This window comes from Macaca mulatta, chromosome 12 (assembly GCF_049350105.2).
Source record: "Macaca mulatta isolate MMU2019108-1 chromosome 12, T2T-MMU8v2.0, whole genome shotgun sequence".
NCBI classification, from domain to species: domain Eukaryota; kingdom Metazoa; phylum Chordata; class Mammalia; order Primates; family Cercopithecidae; genus Macaca; species Macaca mulatta.
The window spans coordinates 29,076,023-29,098,655 of NC_133417.1; the positions used below are offsets into that span (position 1 = coordinate 29,076,023).

Consider the following 22,633-nt stretch of genomic DNA (forward strand, 5'->3'; position numbering starts at 1 on the left):
ATATAATAGAGTCTAAGATTTTGTTAAGAATTATAATAAAGGACTCAAATTTCTCCCATGATTGCATACTGATTATTAGATTAGGACTGATATTACATTAATCAATTGACTAAGTTGAGTACAAGATGATTTTGGTTAAAAGTTTTTTTACCGGGCGAGGTGGCGGGCGCCTGTAGTCCCAGCTACTCGGGAGGCTGAGGCAGGAGAATGGCGTAAACCCGGGAAGCGGAGCTTCCAGTGAGCTGAGATCCAGCCACTGCACTCCAGCCTGGGCGACAGAGCGAGACTCCGTCTCAAAAAAAAAAAAAAAAAAAAAAAAGTTTTTTAAAATTTTTAGACAGGTGAAGTGTGTCTAATATGAGTTGGTGGATCCTCTGTAATTGGGAAACTTAAGAGAATAGCTACACATGCTTCTATTACTAATTGTAGAACATGAATTTCTACCCTCTCAATTCCATTCACTCTATGCATGCTGTTTAATGTAAGGAAAATCTCATATGTCTTTTCTTAATTAATTTTAATAGCATGTTTATTACTGCTCAGACTTGAATAATATGTGTCAATTCAAGACCAATCTCTTTAGCTATTTTTCCCTAAGTTTTTATAAAAGACATATAACTCACTGAAATTTTAAAAAAAATTTCAACAAGATATGTTTAAGTTCTAAAACAGAGCATAGTTATTATGCTAGTCTTGATTTTTAAGGTTATATGATAAAATAATGACCAGAGTTTATTCTCTTAAAGAAGATATGAACCTTTTAGGGAAAACAAAGCAGAGGATTATAAAATCAATGTAAAGGTTGAAAAAAAAAACCTCGCAAGATTTTGGTGACAGGAGAGTAAAATATGATTAGTGAAAACAGGAGAGAAATAATTAAAGCAGAGATAGTCTGAAGAGATAAGCCTTACAAAGAAAGAAATAATGCAGGTTTATGTTCAGGAGGGAGACTTTGAGGGAAATACTCTGTATAAAGACTATTTGCCCATCCCTGGGGGAATTTTCTGGGCATTTAAAATGAAAAGAATTAAGCACTTATAAATAATGTATGATAATTTTTTTATATCTTCCTCAAAACCATCAATGAAGGCTAAGCCTTGATAACACTAGTGTTAAACACTCATTTTAATATGCTAATTTTATGAACTAGGAAATTATCAAGAGAATAAAACAATTTTATTTGAACTCTGACTTTCAGACTTTATTCTCAGTATGTGAAGGCAAATGTATAGACATATCTATAATATTTGAGAGTAAGAATAAGATAAAAATAACTCATTTTATGAAGGGATGACACAACAGTATTTGGGTGCCTGTTGTGACTTAAAAGAAACTTGTTCTAAACAATTTATTAACATGTAGCACTTATACCCTTGGGAAGTTGTACAAACTAGAAATTAAATCAAAGTTCAAGAATAATCACATCAATTCAATAAGTGAAGATAAGTCTGTCTGTAGAGGGTATTTCTAACTTTTGAGTTCCAGAAGGCAATTGCAGCCTTCCAAAGATATTTTCTTTTTGGTTTTTCTTGATGCTCAAAAAAGAATCCAGAGTTTTAATGATCAGAAATAGAATTTAGTTTGACTTTTATTTTGTTATAAAGAGATTTCAGATATCAAGTATGTATGTGGCTAAATTAAGAACCTCACCCCAATCCGTATGTTATATCTTAAAAAAATTTTGTTTATTGTAAATTGACAATATGGGGGGTACAAAATGATGTGTAATTTATGAATACAGTGTGGAAAAATTAAATCAGGCTAGTTAACATATCTGTTACCTCAAATACTTTTTCTTCTCTGCTAAGAACATTTGAAATTTACTTCTTTTCTTTTTTTTTTTTTTTTTTTTTTTTGAGACAGAGTCTTGCTCTGTCGCCCAGGCTGGAGTGCGGTGGCACAATCTCTGCTCACTGCAAGCTCTGCCTCCCAGGTTCACGCCATTCTCTTGCCTCAGCCTCCTGAGTAGCTGGGACTACAGGTGCCCGCCACCATGCCCAGCTAATTTTTTGTATTTTTAGTAGAGACGGGGTTTCACTGTGTTAGCCAGGATGGTTTCAATCTCCTGACCTCGTGATCTGCCCGCATTAGCCTCCCAAAGTGCTGGGGTTACAGGTGTGAGCCACCACGCTGACTTAAAATTTATTTTCATAGCAATTTTGAAATGTATAATACACTATTATTGACTACATTTACCATGGTATGCAATATATCTCAATTGAAAGTAAAATGTATTTCTCCTGAGATTTTGTGCCCCTTAAGCATCATCTCCCCTTCCCTCGACTTCCAGCCTTTGATTACCACCATTCTACTCAGTGTTTCTATGAACTTGATAGTTTTGGATTCCACATGTAAGTGAAAGCATGCAATATTTTTCTTTCTGTGTCTGGATTATTTCACTTATAAGGTTTTCCAGTTGCATCCATGCAGTCTCAAAGGGCAAGGTTTCTTTCTTTTTAAGGTTGAATAGTATCCCATTGTGTATCTATATCACATTTTCTTTATCCACTCATCTGTTGATGTACACTTAGGTTGATTCCATAATTGACTGTTGTAAATAGTGCTGTAATGAGTATGGGAGTGCAGGCATCTCTTCAACATACTGATTTCAAATTTTTGGAGTAAGTACCCAGAATTGGGATTGCTGGATCATATAATGCTACTTTTAATTTTTTGAGGAATTGCCATATAATTTTCCATAATGGCTTTACTAGTTTACATTTGCACCAAATGTGTATAAGGAATCACTTTTCTCCACACATACTTTATATCTTATCATGGGTTAATTGATCAGGACAATAAGTAATAAGTCCTCTCTCTCACTCATAAGTTTTTGAAATAATGTAGTGAAAAATCCTAAATTTAAAAGAAATTATCTTCAGAGCCATTCTATCTATCTATCTATCTATCTATCTATCTATCTATCTATCTATCTATCTGTGTGTATGTGTCTGTGTGTGTGTATAAGTATGTTTTTGGAAAGATCTCTGTGGTGACTTCATTATATATTTGTTCTTATGTATAGTAGAATCCCATGTGTATGTTATACTTTATATAGAGCTTTGTTTGACGTTATTCATATTTTCGTAATTCATATGACAATAAATTGGGTTGTCAGCAATTTTCATTTTTAAAAAATATTCCCCAGCTTCTATTATTTATGGCAATTCTTCAGAGGAGGCCACTATTTGTTTCTCTAGGCTAGGCATATGGTATATTTAGAGTTATACCCACTGAGACTTTTTTATAAAGTTCAATTTTACTGCTAGCTTTAGGTTATTCGTCTCCTGTCCAATTTGTTTTAGTTTTCGATTTACTTTCCTATTTTTGGAACCAGATTAATACCCTATTGCATTTTTACCCATAAGTAAGAGCTTTGAAAAAAAGGTAACCAAATTATAACATTAAGAGAGGAACACATCTTTACTATTTGGGCATGAGGAGGATACATTATGTGTCAGATTGAGCCTAACATACTGTTCATAAAAATCTTGAATTTTGATGTGTGTGTGTGTTTATGTAAATGTCAGTATACCTGCATATACTTATTCATTCTCCTCCACTGTTTCTCTTTAGAATATGAGGTCTTTTTGAGGGCAAGGGCTGTCTTTCTACTTTTGTAACTCATTCCAGCCCCTGTACATTATCTTGTGGGTTGTCAAATTGTATTCACTGGAAACCTTATTTAAAAGGTAGCTTTCTGTCTGGATGAGTGGTGCCTAGTTCCACAGAAATTAAAAAATATATTAGAACTCTGGTCTCTTATGCTGTGATTTGTCATTAGAATTCTCATAAATGCGAGATCTTCTAGAGGAAAGAGATCAGAATCTCCAAATTATTATTGCCCAAAGAGTCTTTCAAAATTTTCCTGGAGCATTTTGGGTGTTTCATTCCCCATTGCAATCTAACACAACAATATAAATGGGAAGGTTGCTATTACGTACACATGCTTCTCATAAATTAGTCTGAATCTGTTAGTGAAATCAGTATTTATCATCTTTCATAAATGCCTCCTTTTAAAACCAAAACCTATCACCATGATAGCTCTTTCTCTAGAAGTGCCTAAATGACAGCAATATTCGAGTAGCTTTCTGCTAAGTGTATTTGTGATGCTAAATACTTTGAGCATGCAGCTTGTCCAAAGCTCTTATCAAGGCATAAAAGGTCTTCTAAATAGTTTATTGTATTATCAGGTCAGTTGGCTAATGTCCTTGACTCAGCTTTGCATATTAAAATACCTAATATATTTTAATTTTTCACAGTCTCTAATGTGTTGAGTAGATTTAAGTGCACTTGCACTGTACATTTTTTGCTACATATTTTTTTAATGTTGCCTAATAGAAAAATAAATATGAGGACATTACATTTACATTTCCCTTTGTGAGTTCTTCACTCGGTTGAAACCAAGGGAGTTCCAGAAATCTTTATATTTTGTTTATTAATTGCAAAGCACTGTGTTCAGTTTGTTTGAATAAAAATTTTGTATCAAGATTACCTGTACTTTTTATAAGTACATGCTATTTAAATGCATTTTGAAAATATTTTTATTATGTTTGCAACTGAATGAGAGAATATAAATTAAATATGTGTGTTCTCTAGAAACAATTGCTATTTTAAAGGCGTGTCTTCTCCCCAAAGAGAGGTGCTCTAAATTTGGAAATGAATAATGTAATAAATTTTATTTTTCATAGCAGGGTAATGATATTTTTAAGAATTTCTTCTTTCCAAAGAAACACAAATATATTTTAGAATGAAGATGACTTTGGAGTGATAACAGTTTCTATGGAGAAGTAGCTTATGCTCATTCTGATCCTGCTTCATTAACTATATTAGCAGCATGTTGGGATGTGAAAATAAGATAACTGTCATTCTATTACAATGTTTGTTTACCCAGAAATATATGACTATGCTTCAGATTTAATTTGGTTTAATCGGTGTTGGCCTCTTGCATCTTTTCGACCAGCCCAACTCTCTGATCCTGACCTAGGCCTGATCATTCCTGGCAGACTGCTGCTCACTTTGGACTTAGAACTTTGGCAGGAGCCCCAGACTTTACTGGAGCAAGAAGTCATCTTCCTGGGTATCCATATGGAAGGCAGCCCAAACCGATCCACGATTGAGCACATTCAGGTGTGCCATTCTTACATGCAGAGGGGAGGTTGGTGGTTTTACCTTGGATAAGAACTTGTTTTAAATATGAACCATCACGTGCCATATAATTAAGGGCTGCAGTGATTTATTACTCAGGGCTGTTTGGGAGGATTTAATTTAGAAGACGAAACCTCTAAAACATTTTACCTCTCTCTGACATAGTAATAATCCCAAAGCCCAGGCATGTACCCTATCTTGGAGGTGGCATAAAATGCCTTATATAAGCTGGTGTTCTTCCATTTGTATCCTTTATGCCGGTCAGCTAGCCCTGACTCTACGCTCTCAAGTTGTGGCATTGCGCTAATTGAGCTGAATGGAGCTCAGAGGAGAGGCAATTTTTCTTTTTTGTTCTTGCCCTTTCGCCATTTCCAATAAAAATTGTTTTCTTCTCCTCAAGAGATTCCTCTCCGCCAACATTTGTATCCACACACACTCTATTGTAGATCATTGCAAAGTACTACCCCCTCAGGCTTGTTAAATCTTTTGAATCTTTGATTGTTATTCTTGTGAACTGTCAGAATCAATCGTGAGAAGCAATTTTCCTATATCCGTTGTCCACTTAGTCTTACATTTTACTACATTTTTTCATACTGGGTATTGCTACTCTGCATGCATCCAAACTCCCTTTTAGCTGTTTTTCGAGGTATTTGCTATATACCTCTAGAATGTTCTCTTCTAGACTGGTTTGTCAAATGTCCCTAAGGCTGCCCTTGGGCAGGGTTGTCAGGATTGGCTGGAGACAGCTATAAAATTGTGAAGTTGGCAAATTTTGTCTAATTTTGCCATTGGAAGTCTTTCACTGTCCTACCATATCTCATATTATCCCTAGTCCCTTAACTCCTAAAGTCCTGAAATATTAGATAACATTAGCTTCAACAGGAAAATCAAGTCATCCTGTTTGTAATTTTGCAAAACTGTCTTCTTAACCAAGTGCTTCAAGTAGAAATTCCCAAGTAGTTTTCTAGAAAAACGTTACAACCTGCTTTTCAAATTTTCTCTGAATCAGTCTGTCATTTAAGCTTTAAATAGAGAATGAAAAGCTCTCCCCTCCTTTCAGGCACTGAAATAATAAGGATCTGATTTTAACTATGTGTGTAAAGTTTTTATACTAAATGTACTAGAGGACTTTAGAAAGTTTGTGGAAAAATAGAATTAAGAGATAAAAATAAAAAAGATAAACATTTTCCAACATAAGCTCCATCCAGGTCAAGACCCTTCTGTAAGTGATGATACTAGCCATTTAGTTCATCCCTAAATAACTGAGGGTTCTGGAAATTTAACCATGTCAGTGCAGTCAATCATTTTTTACATTATTAACTAAAGAAAAATGGGTACATTTTAAGTTCTTTTTAAGATTAGAAAACATAAAACAAGTTAGAAGAACCAAATCAGGACTGTAAGTGGATGCCTAATGATTCCTATGAAAACTCTCACAAAATTGCTCTTGTTTGAAGAAAGGAATAAGCAGGAGCATTGTGGTGATAAAGAGGGAAGCTCTAGTGAAGGTTTCCCAGGGGTCTTTCTGCTAAAGTTTGTATTATTTTTTTCTCAAAACACTTTCACAATAAGTGGATGTGATCATTCTCTGAACCTCCAGAAAGTCAACAAGCAAAATGCCTTGAGCATTCCAAAAAACTGTTGTTATGGCCTCTGCTTTTGACTGGTCTGCTTTTCCTTTGACTGTACCACTTCCTCCTCTTGGTAGCCATTGCTTTGATAGTGCTTTGTCTTTAGGATAGTACTGATAAAGCCATGTTTCATTTCCTGTTACAACTCTTTGAAAAAATGCATCAGAATCTGGATCCCACTTTTAAAAACTTCCATTTATAGCTCTGCTTTTGTCTGCAGCTAATCTGGATGCAACAGTTTTGGCACACATCAAGTGGAAAGTTTGCTCAAGTTTAATTTTGTTTTAGTCAGAATTGTGTAAGCTGCAGCAGTTGAGACATCTATAGTGTTGGCTATTGTTTATACTGTTAGTCATCAGTTACCTTCAAGTCAGGCACTACCAAGATAAAATTTTTCCTCAAAAATTGATGTGGATGGTCTGCCCATTTGGGCTTCATCTTCAACATTGTCTAATCCCTTCTTAAAATGAGTTATCTTTTTGTAAACTGATACTTTATTTGGGGCACTGTCTCCATAAACTTTTCATAAAGATCAATGATTACACCATTCTTGTACCCAAGATTCCCCATAAATTTGATTTTTGTTCTTGCTCTAGTTTTAGAAGAATTCATGTTGCTCTGATGGGATTCTTTTCAAACTGATATCTTATCTTTCTTAATGCATCAAACTAGATCCTGTCCAGACATGATGTAAGAAGTTAATATGAGTTTATTTTGGTGCAAAAAATTTTGAAATCTCTGTGTAATTTTTTCACCATACACATTTTCCATGAACTTTTTAAGGACCCCTTATAATAGTTTGAAAATGAAATCCAAACAGATGGGAGTACAGTATCTTTTAAAAAAAATTAAAAAAGAAATTTCCTAATACCATTTGAGAGTAAGATTCTAAATTGCATGCTAAGTCTCCCATTCTTTAGATTTTTTCAAACTTTATTCCAATATTAAGATAAAGTAACAGAAAGCAAGTGACCTATACATTGTCACAGGTTCCTGCAGAAAAACATTTCTTAAAACATGATTTTATTTTTATCTACATGACTTAAGATTCAAGATAAAAAGACTGGATATAGTGGCTCAAGCCTGTAATCTCAGCACTTTGAGAGGCCGAGACAGGCAGATCACTTGAGATCAGGAGTTCAAGACCAGCCTGGCCAACATGGCAAAACCCCATCTCCACTAAAAATACAAAAATTAGCCAGGGGTGGTGATGGGTGCCTGTAATCCCAGCTACTTGGGAGGGTGAGGCAGGAGAATCACTTGAACCTAGGGTTCAACCTCCACAGTTGAACCGAGATTCAACTGTGGTTGCAGTGAGCCGAGATTGTTCCACTGCACTCCAGCCTGGGTGACAGAGTGAGACTCTGTCTTTAAAAAAAAAAAAAATTCAAGATAAAATTAATCTCTCTGAGGAGCCTATCTAAGTCTTTTGAAATCCAGAGTTTATTGATCGTAACCATTATTGGTCATAAGAATGGAAAAATCACTGGGATTGGGAGGAGATTGTTATAAAAAACAGCTTCCCAGGCACCTGCTCTGGAATCTGTAGTTCAGTACACTCAGAGCAGATCAAGGAAGGTGTATTTGTTAAAACAAAAATGGTTTATTTTTGCTGGTTCTTCTGATCAGGCAGGTTTTTGAATACTATCAGGGTTAAGATTCTTGCCCAGTGAAGTCATCATTTCTTCTGAAATCAGCCATGGAAAAACTTTTCTCTGCAGTTGACTTAGCCTATCCTTTCTAATTCAAACAATGGAAGAAATCACTTCTTATTTGCATAATACCATACTCAAAGCAAATCTGTGAGGACCCTTCCATTTACGGAAGAGGAGACTAAGGTTTAGAGGATGTAATAGCATGTCCAGTGTCACCCACTGGTATATTAAGTGGTTAAGACTCAATCAGTTCTCTTTTCAAATTGAACTTTTCTGAGTCTCCATTTCATAATCTGGTCAATGGGTATAACTGTGACAACTGTCTCCTAAGCTTATTATGATTATTAAATAAGCTAAAATGAATATAAACTTCATATCTCATTGCTTGATCCACAGTAAGTACTTGATAAATATTAAGTATGAAAACTTTTTCTTGGTCTCTAACATATAATATCTATTTCCACATCAGTTTACTTTTATTTATATTATATTGCCTTTTAGAAATAAGTTATGCAGATTGCTCCTCTTTTTTCAATTGTCTCCTGGAGCATTTGGACTCAAATGTTTTCATTGTAATGATTCAGCTTAGATGCATAGGAAAAGCTGTTGTCACTGCATCCTGTATGGAAGCAGTCTGTTTTATTTTATTCCTAAACACCTTATTTGGCATAGCATTTTTTCCCTAATGACAAAAAGTAATATAACTTTTAAATCACTTCCCATGAATGTGTAATTCTTTAGCCCTTTTTGTATACTTATAAGGAGTGCATACAGAAAGGCACACAAATCATTAGGTACACGACTCTATGCATTTTCACAAAGTAAACATTCTCACTCACTTACTACCCAGATCAAGAAATAACGTATCATCAATATATCAGATGACCCCTCTGTTTCCTAAATCCTTCGATGCCACCTTCCTCTCACCAAATATAACTACTATGCAGATTTTAAACATAATAGATTAGTTTTATCACTGAGGAAAACAACTTTACGTAAGTGGAATTTTGCATTATGTACTCTTTCGTGTCTACCTTTTTCTACTTAATATTATTATTCATGTTGTTACATGTAGCAATATTTTGTTGATTTTTAGTGCCTTATTTCATTGTATATACTTCATTATTTTATTGTATATACCACATTTTGTCATTTTACTGTTGATGGGCATTTGGATTATTTCCAGTCTGGGGCTATTACAAATAACACTCTGACCATTCTTTTATAAGTCTTTTAATAGTAGACACATGTGTATGCATTTCTGTTCAGTACACGCCTAAGAGTAGAATTGCTAGATCATAGGATATGTGTATATTCCATTTCAGTAAGCAATTGGCATTTCATCTTAACTGGTAAACTATCACAGGTCTTCCTAAATACAGATAGTAGATAATTTTAGATAATGACTTAACGTATGACCTGAAACCATGAAAAGAGGTGTAAAAGCCATATGGGTACAATAAATGTTTATTTCAACACTTCTCATCACAGCATATCAGTAACTGCTGCCTACTCCTGAGTCATATATCTTGCCCCAAATGGCAAAAGTACATGAGCACTACCTTCCCTCTGGACTCTGCTCACTGCACTCCAAAATAACCATCATAACCATTATGTTTCCTCTGTCTCTTATCTCCTTCCCTCCGCTTCAACCTATTCTTCATACAGAAACCTTAATGAATTTTCTATATCATTAGTCTAATATGCCTTAAAAATTTTCAAAACTTCTTGTTGCCTTTGAGATAACATACAAACGACATGGTATAGTTTTAAAAATGTTTTATGACCCTCCCCAATAACACTTTTCTGAGCCAGAGACATGCTTAAATAACCATGCTCAGGTAAACTGCTGAGGATTCAGATGGAAGGGGCCACTTTTGTCTTTCTATCTCCTCATCAGTCCTCATCCAGGCTGTCTCATAAAGAGTGTGAAAGTTTCATGTCCTCAGGTTGATCATCTAAATCAGCTGATTGATATCAAATATGGTGTCTCTTAATAAAACTTGTCTTTCAACTTACTTTGCAAGTCACCAGAGATTCTTTAATGAAATTGTATGTAGTAATCTGCCTTTGTCTGCAGTTTTGCTTTCCATGGATTCAGTTACCTGCAGTCAATATTAAAATAAAAATTCCAGACATAAACAATCCATAAGTTTTAAATTGTGCAGCATCCTGAATAGAGTGATGAAATCTCATGCCACATATCTGTATCCTGCTTGGGACATGAAACATTCCTTTGTCCAGTGTCTCCACGCTGTATACGCTATTTACCAGTTCGTCACTTAGTAGCCCTCTTGGTTAGCAGATTGAGAAAGAAAAATGAACAACTCTATATCTGAGAAATGTGACCTTCTTTAAGTTATAAAAGCTCACAGGGGCATTTAAAATGTAACAGCATTCACTCACTCCCTCTTGAGCTAAGTAATTATCTTTTGAAGCCACTTGCTATGTGGGCTCTAGACTAACTGAGGCCAAGTAGCCATGAAATGCTGTGCATGCTGTAGCTCACCAACGCATAGCCAATCACTAACCAATGCTATTTCTATAAGCCAATACGAATGCCTGACAACCAACTTTTGTAATTGCTCCCTCTCCTGATTCGTCCTTTTAAAACAAAACAAAACAAACAAACAAACAAAACTTCAGGCTCTCCTTTGTTCTCCAAAGCACTCTGCAAGGTAACCTGGAAGTGTGTTCCAGGCTGCAACCCTCAACATTGGCCCAAATAAACTCTCAATATTAATTTAGCCTCAACTTCTTCCTTTTAGGTTGACAAGATTGGCTGTTGTGGTATTGCAGTGCCTGTGTTCAAGTAACCATTATTTTCCTTAAAAATGGCTCAAAAGCACAAGGGTAGTGAAACTCAAAATTCACATATGCCAAAGAGAAGCCATGAAGTGCTTCCTTTCAGTGAATAGGTACAAATTCTCAACTTAATAAGGAAAGAAAAAAAATTGTATGCTGAAGTTGCTGAGATCTATGGTAAGAGCACATTTTCTATCTGTGAAATTGTGAAGAAGGAAAACAAGTCCATACATAGTAATACAGGGTTTGGCACTATCTGCAGTTTCAGGCATCCACTGGGAGAGTCTTGGAATGTATCCCCCATGGGGAAGGGGGCACAGTACAGTATTTGAGCTTGCTCTATTACCGTTTTCTGGGAACTACTCATCAAATTCCTTCTACATTGGATTTAAAATCATGTTCAATTGTCATGTAAATAAAGACAGTTCGCAAATCTAGAGACAGCAAGGATCATGTAGCGTAAGACAGGGGGCAACTACAACACCAAGACAGAAGTTGTGGTTGCTTTTCTCTGTATTCAGAGCAAGGAGACACAACTGTATTAAACTTATAATTGGTCCGAAATTTTATATTTTGCTCATTTAAAGGGACATTTCACACTTCCATGCATGTATTTTTATACCATATTTTAAAATCTTGTTCAAACTCAACTGCTTTTTTTTTTCTTCTCTTTTTCTGGGAGTCTGAAACAAACTCAACTTTTTACTCTTTCCTACCTGACAACCTATTTAATATAACATGCTGCCCCTACCCCCCATCACTCCCCCCATTTACCCTTCTGTGGTTTTTCTTCTTCTACTGTCATCCCAAAGGCCAACAGGATGGCTAAATAATAGCTACAAGAGCTTTGTTGGCAATATTGGTTATCAAGCCTGGAAGGAAAAGTCTCCAGTCTGTACAAAAGATGTTCACTCTTTGAAGAGGAGAAGGATGTATTGGGTTTTTTGCCTCACAGAGTCAGTATCATCCATATTTGGCGGGTTTGGGGGAAAACCTATACATATTTATGAGGCAAGGTGAGTGCATGACCAATGGATAGACATATATGTAATTAATATCTCATCTTCACTTTGGGAGGGCTTTAGCATTACAATGAGGTGGAATTTTGCACTTTATGTCAAAAAGTGATCTGTGAGACACAAAGACAGCTTGTGTACAACCTCTATAAGCTGACTAAAACTGGATTAAAGTCTGCAATAGCTTATCAGAAAAGGATATTTGTAAGGCTGGTCCCATGTCTACTCAGAGTTGTAGGTCTGGGTTGTAAATCAGAGCTGATGGCTCCAATGGTTAGGAGGTTTAGCCCATAGGCGTATAGATATTTGTCATGCTAGCCAGACCCTGAATCCCTAACTTGTAGATAACTGTTTTTTAACCTTTGGGTCCATCATAATTGATAGAGGGGCATCTGTTTGGGTCTCTCATATTACACTACAATATGATTTCCTCATTTACTTTTTGGTTTTAATGTTTGTCCCTCCCCAACACCCCCAAAACATATACTACTTAGTTCCCACGAATGCCTTAAAAACTGCTAACAGTGTTATCTTAGGTTGGGTTCTCCCAGAAACAGTGCAGGATTCAAGAGCAAGAATTTTATTTTTAAGTGCAGACAATGCCATTAGGAAAGTGAGTAAGAAGTGTTACAAAAAAAAGCAGCCAAGAGAGATACATTGTTAAGCCAGGTACCGTAGTGGCCACTGAAGTTTAAGCTTGTGGGTAACTCTGGGAGGCAGAACACATGCCTCAGATTTATCTCACCTGAAAGGCCAGGGAGCTGGGATATTCATAAGGAAATTTCTGAGAGTCCCTAATGGAGGGAATGTTAAGTCTGTGCACCTTGTACTAAGCATAAGCAGTCTTCTGTTCTGAAAGAAACCCTTAGGCATAGAAATACAGATGCCAGCAGTTGGAATTTGGCCAGAGCACAGTGAAAAGTTGCTACTATTATTATCTCCATATTGAAAAGCTGCTCAATTGGCTTAATTGGCTTTTTAAAAAATTATTTTATTTATTTATTTATTTATTTATTTATTTACTTTTACTGAGGATAGTGTGTGGTCTGTGCTATCCATGTCGAAACCAGAAGTACATTTTATTTCCAATAAAAATATATTTTATGATAGCCCAGTGGTCGATTAGATGTGTATCTTTAGTCGCTTGTGTTTGGAGTAAAATAAGTGTATAATCATCTCGCTCTGCAATCTTATGTGGTCTCTCCTGAGACTGATTCCTTATCCTTTGTGGATGTTGAATCAAGGTTATTGCAAAGAGCAAATCTGGGTGTAGAGCCCAAAGCATGTCCCAATTTAGGAGAGAGAAATAAGGACATGCAAAGGCTTCAGAACAACCCTACAAGGATCCTTTTTTTCTTCTTTATGTGCTCTGCTGTACATTAATCCTCCTTTCTACCACTGCTAGCAAGTATGGTTTTGTTTGTCTGAAATTTGTCTGAAACTAGGAGTAAGTAGGAGGCAGAGTAGGGTGGGACTGGGATGTGAGCCCCTTCGATGGCATTCCCCATGCATGAAAAAACAACAACAACAACAACAAAGAGAACCTGGCTGAACATAACTAAGACATTCCAGGACAATTGGATACTAGAGTAATAGATAGTTCAAGTTGGGTAGAAACCTAAAAATATCTAATCTACTAGTTGCCAAACATGACTGCACGTTAGATTTACATGAGAAGATTTATGACCCCTACTCCTCTTCCTAGACCAATTAAATCAGAATCTCTAGTGATGTGATCCAACTGTCCATATGTTTATAAATCTCCAGGTGATTCTGATGGGCAGATAGGACTGAGAATTGCTGTCTGAGGCAACCCCTTCCTTCCGCGAATGAGGTAACTGGGGCTCAGAGAGGTGATGTGACACCTAATTACTGACTAGAACAGAGGTCCTGACACTTGGCCCATTGTTATTCTCTCCTACTTTGAATACATCTTCCACCCAAAGGAATGCAAGTGCAATAAGACACATCAGTAACATGGGTGTGCACTACATGTTCATTGTTCTTAGACACAAACAAGCCAGTGGCACTCCGACTTCATCCTCTAATATTCCCTTCTGACAATGACTCTCTGAACCACTAATGTCAAGTGGCCTTTACCATGAGCAAGTAATCTCTTTTGGAAGATGTTTTAACTGAATCTGTAACTTCCAACAACTTTCTGTTCCTTAGGCGGGGAAAGACCTTACCTGATGGCTGTGTGTATTCCTCTATGTGGAAAAATAAAACATAAGGTATTTCATGGCCCCATGGTTTGGAGTGGCACAATATAGTGGTAAATGTATTTTCCTTTGCATTATTTGTTAAATATTACATGTGTATCCTCAAGCTATATAATTAAAAACATTGCAAGTGTTATGCAGGTGGGTAAAATGATATGAGTTTATTATATGGATGAGAATTTTGTAGCAAACAGTATTTTGTTAATAAGCCCCAGTAGCTTTCAAAAAGAGAAGTGGTAACAATAAAATGGAATTCAAGGTAATTGTAAATATTTTGGAAGGCTTTAACTTAGTGTACTTGTGCTATTATTCATTCATTCTTTCATTTATTCATCACACATTTATTTTACTCTACTGCTCAGTGAGTTTCCATTGAGAACTGGCATTCCAGGAGTTTTGAATGGGAGGTCGTAAAGTGTGAAGTATCAATAATAATGCTCTGGATAAAGCTTGTCCAACCCGTGGCCTGCATGTGGCCCAGGACGGCTTTGAATGTGGCCCAACACAAATTTGTAAACTTTCTTAAAACATTATGAGATGTTTTTTTGTGTGTGATTTTTTTTTTTTCTTAGCTCATCAGCTATCATTAATGTTACTGTGTTTTATGTATAGCCCAAGACAATTCTTCTTCCATTGTGGTTCAGGGAAGCCAAAAGATTGGACACGGCTACTCTAGATGCTTATGGCATCCAAGCTGCTATATCTTTTTCAAATATACACGAAACCAGTTTGCACTCAGTCAGTAAAATTGCCCCTTCTCCTGTTTATTAGGATGATTTGCAACTAAAAGAAACCTTAAGCCAAATGAGCTTGAAGAGTAAGGAAATGCATTACCTCATATAGCAAGAAGTCCAGAGGTTATGGAGGCTCCAGGGCAGGTTGGCTCTGTGGCTCAGCAATGTCATAAAGACAGAGCTTCTTTTCGTTTCTCTCTGCTTTGTCATCTTCAGTGTTGGCTTCATTCTCTGGTTGTTAGCAAGACGGCCCAGCAGTTTGCAGAGTAGCCTCCTGAAGCAGCAGTGACCAAAGAATAAGAGAGTGTTGCTGTTCTGGGAATCTTAGGTACAACAAGATTCTCCCAGTGTCTCCCCAGCTCCCACAGAAGCCTTTCCCTCATGCCGCACTGACTGAAGCTGCATTCGTGAACTACTCATTGGAAGAAGTCCTGGGAAGAGCTTGATTTGCTCAGACAAGTGGTTTCCAACCTTTTATTTCTTAAACTTCTTGGCACATATAGAAATCTGTAATATTTGACGAACTGGGATACATGTTCAGAACTGCTGAAGGCAACAGTGAACGATCTGAGACCCTGGGCTCTGCGGGGTGGTGACAGCAATGTCTCAGTCACACCTGGAATGCATTTGTTATATGGCGTGGGAGGCCAGGACTTCTCAGACTTTAATATGTACATGAATCATCTGACAGATGTTGCTTCAGTGCACACTGTGATTGAGTAGGTCTGGGGAAAAGGAGACAGCCTGCACTTCGAACAGCTGCCAGATGAGGGCAGAGCTGCTGGTCTGCAGATTACACTTTGAGATGCTACTGTATCTTAACTAGTTGGGAGGTTTTTTCAGTAGGCTGATCACCTAGGGTGGAATGCTTGTTGAGGAGTAAATAAGAATGTCCACTATATACACTTCATGTTACTCTCTTTTTGATACCTAATTTGATAAGCATATAGTTTTAAATAAAATATTGAGATGGGAAAATTAAATAATATTTTATGTCACATATCAGAAAGTCTCATTTGTGTTGGGAAAAATGGCCGAATACTTTCTCTGGGAGTATATGAGTTGCATTGACCTGGGCTCTTCCTTGACGCTTATGTTTTTGGCAAAGGGATGATTCTATCTTGCAAGCTATTTTCTGTAAACAACTTTCCAGTGCTTCACTCAAATGATAAATAAGCAAACCCCAAATCAGATAAGCAATACATGCATACAACACATGTTTCTCCTTCTGTTTTCTCTGACCTCTGTAACCATGTAAGCCTTTTTGGGTTATTTATGAATGATTTAAAGGCATAGTAAAATTATGCACGTATCAATGAGGGCTCATAACAATACTAATGAAGAAAACGAAGCCTAATATTTTCTATAGATTTCTCAAGAATGTTTTGATCCAAGTTAAACCTTCTGTAAACTATTCAAAGTTGCAACACCATTTGGTAATGCATGTAACAATAGCAGCTGGCAGGGAGAAGTAGAGCTGCGTATTATTCTGCATGAAAGTGAAATAAGAGCCTGTATTTATGAAAAGAAATCCCAGTGAAAACTGTCATTTAAGGAGATTTATATATTTAGATTTAGATATACAGTTGCTATAAAAAGTTTAAAAAGTCCCAGAGAGATGACACATTCAGTATAGGTGAGGGTAGAATCTTAGTAAGTGCAAGGCAATGAGACATCAAACACTTAAAGCTTGGTTTAATATTTACATACCCATCTAGTTATTTGCTAATGTTCTACCATTTTGCATGTGTCTCTCCTGGTTTGTCCTCTAAACTTGAAGATGCTAGAAGGCATGTGTCTTATCTTCCATTGCCATCATGAGTCTCCAAGGGCTGAACACTTGGAACCACGTGAGTGAAAGTCTGTGTGCCTCCAAACAAAAAAGAAAAGAAAAAATAAAAGCTTTAGAGGCAAACAGATTTGTATGTGTAAGGGAGCTGGGGAGTGGGGAGGTGGGTAGAACTTTTGACATAGTGAAAGTATTACATTATTTTCTGTGAGTAAATTGATTCACTGGAGAATAGTTAGCGTGTATATTTAGATACTTTACTTTCGGATTCCATTTTTGGCCTTCTATGAATTTCCCTGTGGATTCTTTATGGTGTTTACATTACCTTCTACATCAGTCAGAACTAGAAACCAGACAGGTAGCATCAAGCCCTGTGAAAGAGAGTAAAAGGGAAATAGTTTGATTCAGTCCTTTTAATGTGTTGGTGTAGTCAAAAGAGATTGGGGCTTTTTGTTGACTACTGAATTGCTAATTCTGTGTATTTGTCCACTTTTTAAAAATGTTGGTTTTTATGTAATTGAGTAGGCCATGTCTATATGAAACTGAAACAAATGCAAGTTCAATAAAGTCCAGCGAAAAGAATTTATGAAAATGGAACATGTAGTGGTTTGAATGTAGACCTATCTGGATCTGTCTAGATTCTGACTCCCCACCCTTGGGATTACAGGGACTAACATTTAAGTCTCCCACGTCTGAGAGACCAAACCAGAAAGATAACTGAGTAGAATACTGAATAATTCTGGGGGGAAAAATTAATCAAGTTAGCTGCGTAATGCTAAATAGAGATAGAGAAGTACTAAGAGAAAGAAAACTGAATAGAAATAGCTTTGTAATGTAAAAGTGAAATATGAACATTCTGAATTCAATATGTGATCCTCTTTGCATGAATTATTATCAGTCATTTGTAATGCACGTTATTCAGAACATTGGAAAAATCTTTCCTGACTTATTTCTTAATTAAAAGTAATGAGCATTTTTAGTTTTTATATAATTTATATCATTTACATGTCACAAAATTCCCATAATTCTGTTGGCCTTAATCATCAAATAAGTTTTGCTGTGCTTAAATACAATCACTTTGCATCCCTCCTTTCCAGCAGATGTTATAAAAGAAACTATCACAGCTGGGGGAAATTGATATGCAAAACTATAAAACTTGGCAGCGAAAAGATTAATTTTCTGTACTTAATGCCCTTGATTCTTGAAAACTTTAAACTTTTTTCACAATAAGGACAGTGGTTTCATTGTCTGGTGGGCAGTGGACAGATGATAACGTTCTGCTCTATTTTACTTTATGATGAACCAAAGAGGACTGGTTGTTTCTCTAATGAGTTTGCAAGAGATGCTTCAATGCTGAAATATTAGCTGCATCCTTTGGACTACTATGATGGGGAAGTGAGAAGTAATTTTTAACAACTTGCCAAAATTATCACCATTAGAGTGAATGAAGCACTAAAATATCCATACCAGATGTTTCAAATGGTTAGATTTGGGGGAAAACACACAATTAATTTACATTTTAGTACTAAGTACAAATTTTAATTTACTCTGATTAACTACTTTATAGCCCATCTAGAAGACCATTTGAAGGAGTTATGGAAAAGCTATAAAAGAAGTTGTAATCGAGATATGACACTTTATTGGCATAGAAGCAGAAGAGTTTTATGCCCAATGCCCATATTGCTTAGAAGGTTCAAGTTTCACTTGCCCAGAACCTATTATTGAATTACAGACTTGGAATCAATATGGGAAGCAGATTAACTCACTTAATTACAACAATTTGCACCAAGGTTTAATCTCTTCACAGACCAGGTAAATGTTCTAATCCATGACCATATACTTTATCCTTACTGTACTTGCTGAGCAAAAGGATAAACAGATTTCTTGTTACAAATTATTATAAAAGAGACTAGACAAGTGGAAATGGTTGGTTGAGCTCCTCAGCTTTCCCGTGGATGAAAACAAACAAACAAAAAACATTGGGAAGTATGAATGCTGTTGAAATAGCATGTTCAAAAATCTTAATGTAACACCTGGCATGTAATGATAGGTAGCCATTATCATTAATCACGATGCTGGTAAGGGTGCTGAAAGAAGAGCATTGGAAACTCCATAATGTTATAAATTTTCTTCAAGCCCAAACCATTATAAGCTAGTGGGGCTCTGGCCAGCTCTCAGTTACAGAATACATTATTTGAACTAGTCAGTGTTTGCTAACAGCTGTTAATTTTAAAAATTAGTTGTGGAGATTTTGAAATTAGAATTTTCTGCATTGAAATTTCGATTCCTAATATTCCTTTAAAAATCAGAATGTCTGCCACACTTCAGCTGAATCGGAGAATGTCTATGGTCTTTAGACAGAATATACCAATATAATGGCCATCTTCCCTCTGTCTTCCCCCAGTCCTTCTCCTTCCTTCCCTCTTTCCTTCCTTCCTTTCGTTCCTTTCCTTCCCTCCTTCCCTTCCTTCCCTTCCTTCCCTTCCTTCCCTTCCCTCCCTCCCTCCCTCCCTCCCTCCCTCCCTCCCTTCCTTCCTTCCTTCCTTCCTTCCTTCCTTCCTTCCTTCCTTCCTTCCTTCCTTCCTTCCTCTCTCTCTCTCTCTCTCTCTCTTTCTTTCTTTCTTTCTTTCTTTCTTTCTTTCTTTCTTTCTTTCTTTCTTTCTTTCTTTCTTTCTTTCCTTCCTTCCTTCCTTCCTTCCTTCCTTCCTTCCTTCCTTCCTTCCTTCCTTCTTTCTTTCTTTCTTTCTTTCTTTCTTTCTTTCTTTCTTTCTTTCTTTCTTTCTTTCTTTCTTTCTTTCTTTCTTCTTTCTTTCTTTCTTTCTTTCTACTTTTGACAGAGTCTCACTTCATCACTCAGGCTGGAATGCAATGGCACAATCTCAACTCACTGCAAACTCCACCTCCCAGGTTCAAGTGATTCTCCTGTCTCAGCCTCCCAAGTAGCTGGGATTACAGGTGCCTACCACCATGCCTGGCTAATATTTTATATTTTTAATAGAGATGGGGTTTGCTGTGTTGTCCAGGCTGGTCTTGAACTCCCGACCTCAGGTGACCCACCAGCCTTGGCCCCCCCCCAAAGTGCTGCAATTATAGGTGTAAGCCACTGCACCTGGTCAGCTCTTCCTATTTCTAAGCCAAACATCAAAAGCCAGGCTCATCCCTTAATATTTGTGATTTGGAGAGGGAATTCAAATACACATCCACATTTCATATGTTTAAATAATTAAGTTATAAACCAAGCCAACAAACTGTTATATAAAATATATTTTATCCTTCTACCTGGACAAATATATGTTCATAACTACCCAGAAGCCTAAGTTCAAATTTATGATTCTCAAAGTTCTGGGGTGGCACGTGGTGCCATAGGAAGAGCCCATCTTCACACTGTGTTTTGCATTCCTGCTTGTTCATCCCTACTCTGTCCCAGAAACCCTAGTCTACTTGGATAAGTTCTGTCCACTGCCATCTCCTCAGGTCTAGGGGTCATCACATGGGAAGAGGGTGCAGTCCTCAGCCTCAGGAGGATAAATCTAGAAAAGAGGCTCATGCAAGTCCTCGAAGCAATTCAAACCCATTTTGGGGAGAACTTTGGGGTCCAGAGCTTGTGACACAGGATTTAGGTGCAGGCTCCCAATGGCATGTCCCCTAGACTCTGCAGCTTCTTCACTGTGGGGAGAGACGTGGCTGGACAAGGGCCAGAAAATGTTCTTCTGTGCTGAGGGCAAAAACCAAAAGGCAGTACTGCGGGTGACCGCTTGTAATGAAACTTGTTCTATTGTTTTTTTATGGTTGCTTCAAGAAACTTTTCTTAATTTCTTTTCTATTTAAATTGAAATAATTTAATGAACTTTCCACAAATCTCGTATTCTGGCATGAAGACAAGCAGTTAATATTCATGAGCAGCTACCATGTAACAAATGCAGCACTGCAATATGAACAAGAGGAAGATGACTAACCAAAGGTCTTAAACTCCAACACCTGCAGATCGTAGGCATGTGACATAAATGAGTGAAATAATTTCCATCTGTGATCTAAGCCCTTTCCACTTTCTTAAAACCCACCACATTATTTTTCATGGTATCATTTTTGATAGAGACTTGAATTCCAAGGATAATATTTTCATTCTACCGAAGTGTATGTTCAATGTATTTGTACATATGTTTACCCTACCATTCATAATTCCTCTATATAAACACAGCTTTCAAATTGCTCCTCAATTTTCTGATGTTTGGTTACTATAGTTTTTCCAGAAATTTACTTTGTGTGCCATTAATCAGCCATTTCCCTGGATTCTTTTCTGCTTATTCCTATTCCCATTTAAGTCATTAGGCCTGGAGGAAACAGGTGGAATGGTTTCAGCTTTTACTTGTCAAAGTCCACTCCCTTTGGTTTCCCTTTTCTCTAGTTTTTTTCTAGCTTTACCAGTGGCACTTTCTATCCCCAGTCTCCCAATATAGAGACCACATAGTCAACTGAACTTGACTGAGAAGTATGGGAATGCTAGATGTCTCACAAGAAGTATTTCTTTATTTTCTTGTTAGCTCTCTTTTAGTTTAAACATCTGAATCATAACACAGACACATCAGGTGGCAGTCAAGATTTTAAAAGAGCAAATTATGCTTTCTTGGTCTATATTTTTATTTGCCCCAGTCAGTGAGTTTCTCAATTATGGTGTTAGAGCACAGTTACAAGGGCCTAGGCATGGAATCCTAGGACTTGGTAAAACCCCGTCTCTACTAAAAATACAAAAATTAGTCAGGCGTGCTGGCACTCACCTGTAATTCCAGCTACTCGGGAGGCTAAGGCGGGAGAATCCCTTGAACCCAGGAGGTGGAGGTTGCAGAGAGCTGAGATGTATTTAAGACAACTGATTTTCAATAAAAACACCAATAACATACATTGGGGAAAGGACACCGTTTTCATTAAATATCACTGGGAAAACTGGATATTCATATGCAGAAAAAATTAATCCAGACCCCTATCTCTCACAATATATGAAAATCAATCAGAGATAGATTAAAGACTTAGACAGAAAACCAAAAACTGAAACCACTATGAGAAAGCATAGGGAAAGCACTTCAGGACATTGGTCTAGGCAAAGATTTTATGAGTAACACCTCAAAAGCACAGGCAAAAAGAAAAAAAAAATAACTCTATTATTATACTAAAAAGTTTCTGCACAGATAACAATCAGCAGAGTGAAGAGACAACCTGCAGAATGGAGAAAAAAATTGCAAACTATTTATTCAACAGGATGCTATAATGATATCCAGTATATACAAGGAACTCAAACAACTGAACAGGATAAAAACAAAAAAACAACTAGTCACATTAAAAAGCATGCAAGAAACAGGAGTAAACATGTATTAAAAGAAGCCATATAAATGACTTACCAACTATATGAAAAAATACTCAGGATTAATAATCATTGAGAAAATGCAAAAGTACTGTATCATCCTCCTCTAATTAGAATGGATATTATTAAAAAGAGAAAAAACAATAGATGCTTGTAAAAACACAAAGAAAACGGATCTCTTCTAGACTGTTGGTGGAAATGTAATATTTTTTTTTTTTAGATTTATAAGATTTTTAATTTGCTAGTTTTTAATTTTATTTATTTATTTTTTTAAAAT

At 36.5% G+C, this 22,633-nt stretch overlaps 1 protein-coding gene across 1 annotated transcript in view; it reads left to right on the plus strand.

The window, feature by feature from the left end:
- Positions 1-22,633, plus strand: part of THSD7B (thrombospondin type 1 domain containing 7B) — a 788,242-nt gene that overhangs the window by 550,845 nt on the left and 214,764 nt on the right. The gene's annotated exons all lie outside the window — the stretch shown is intronic.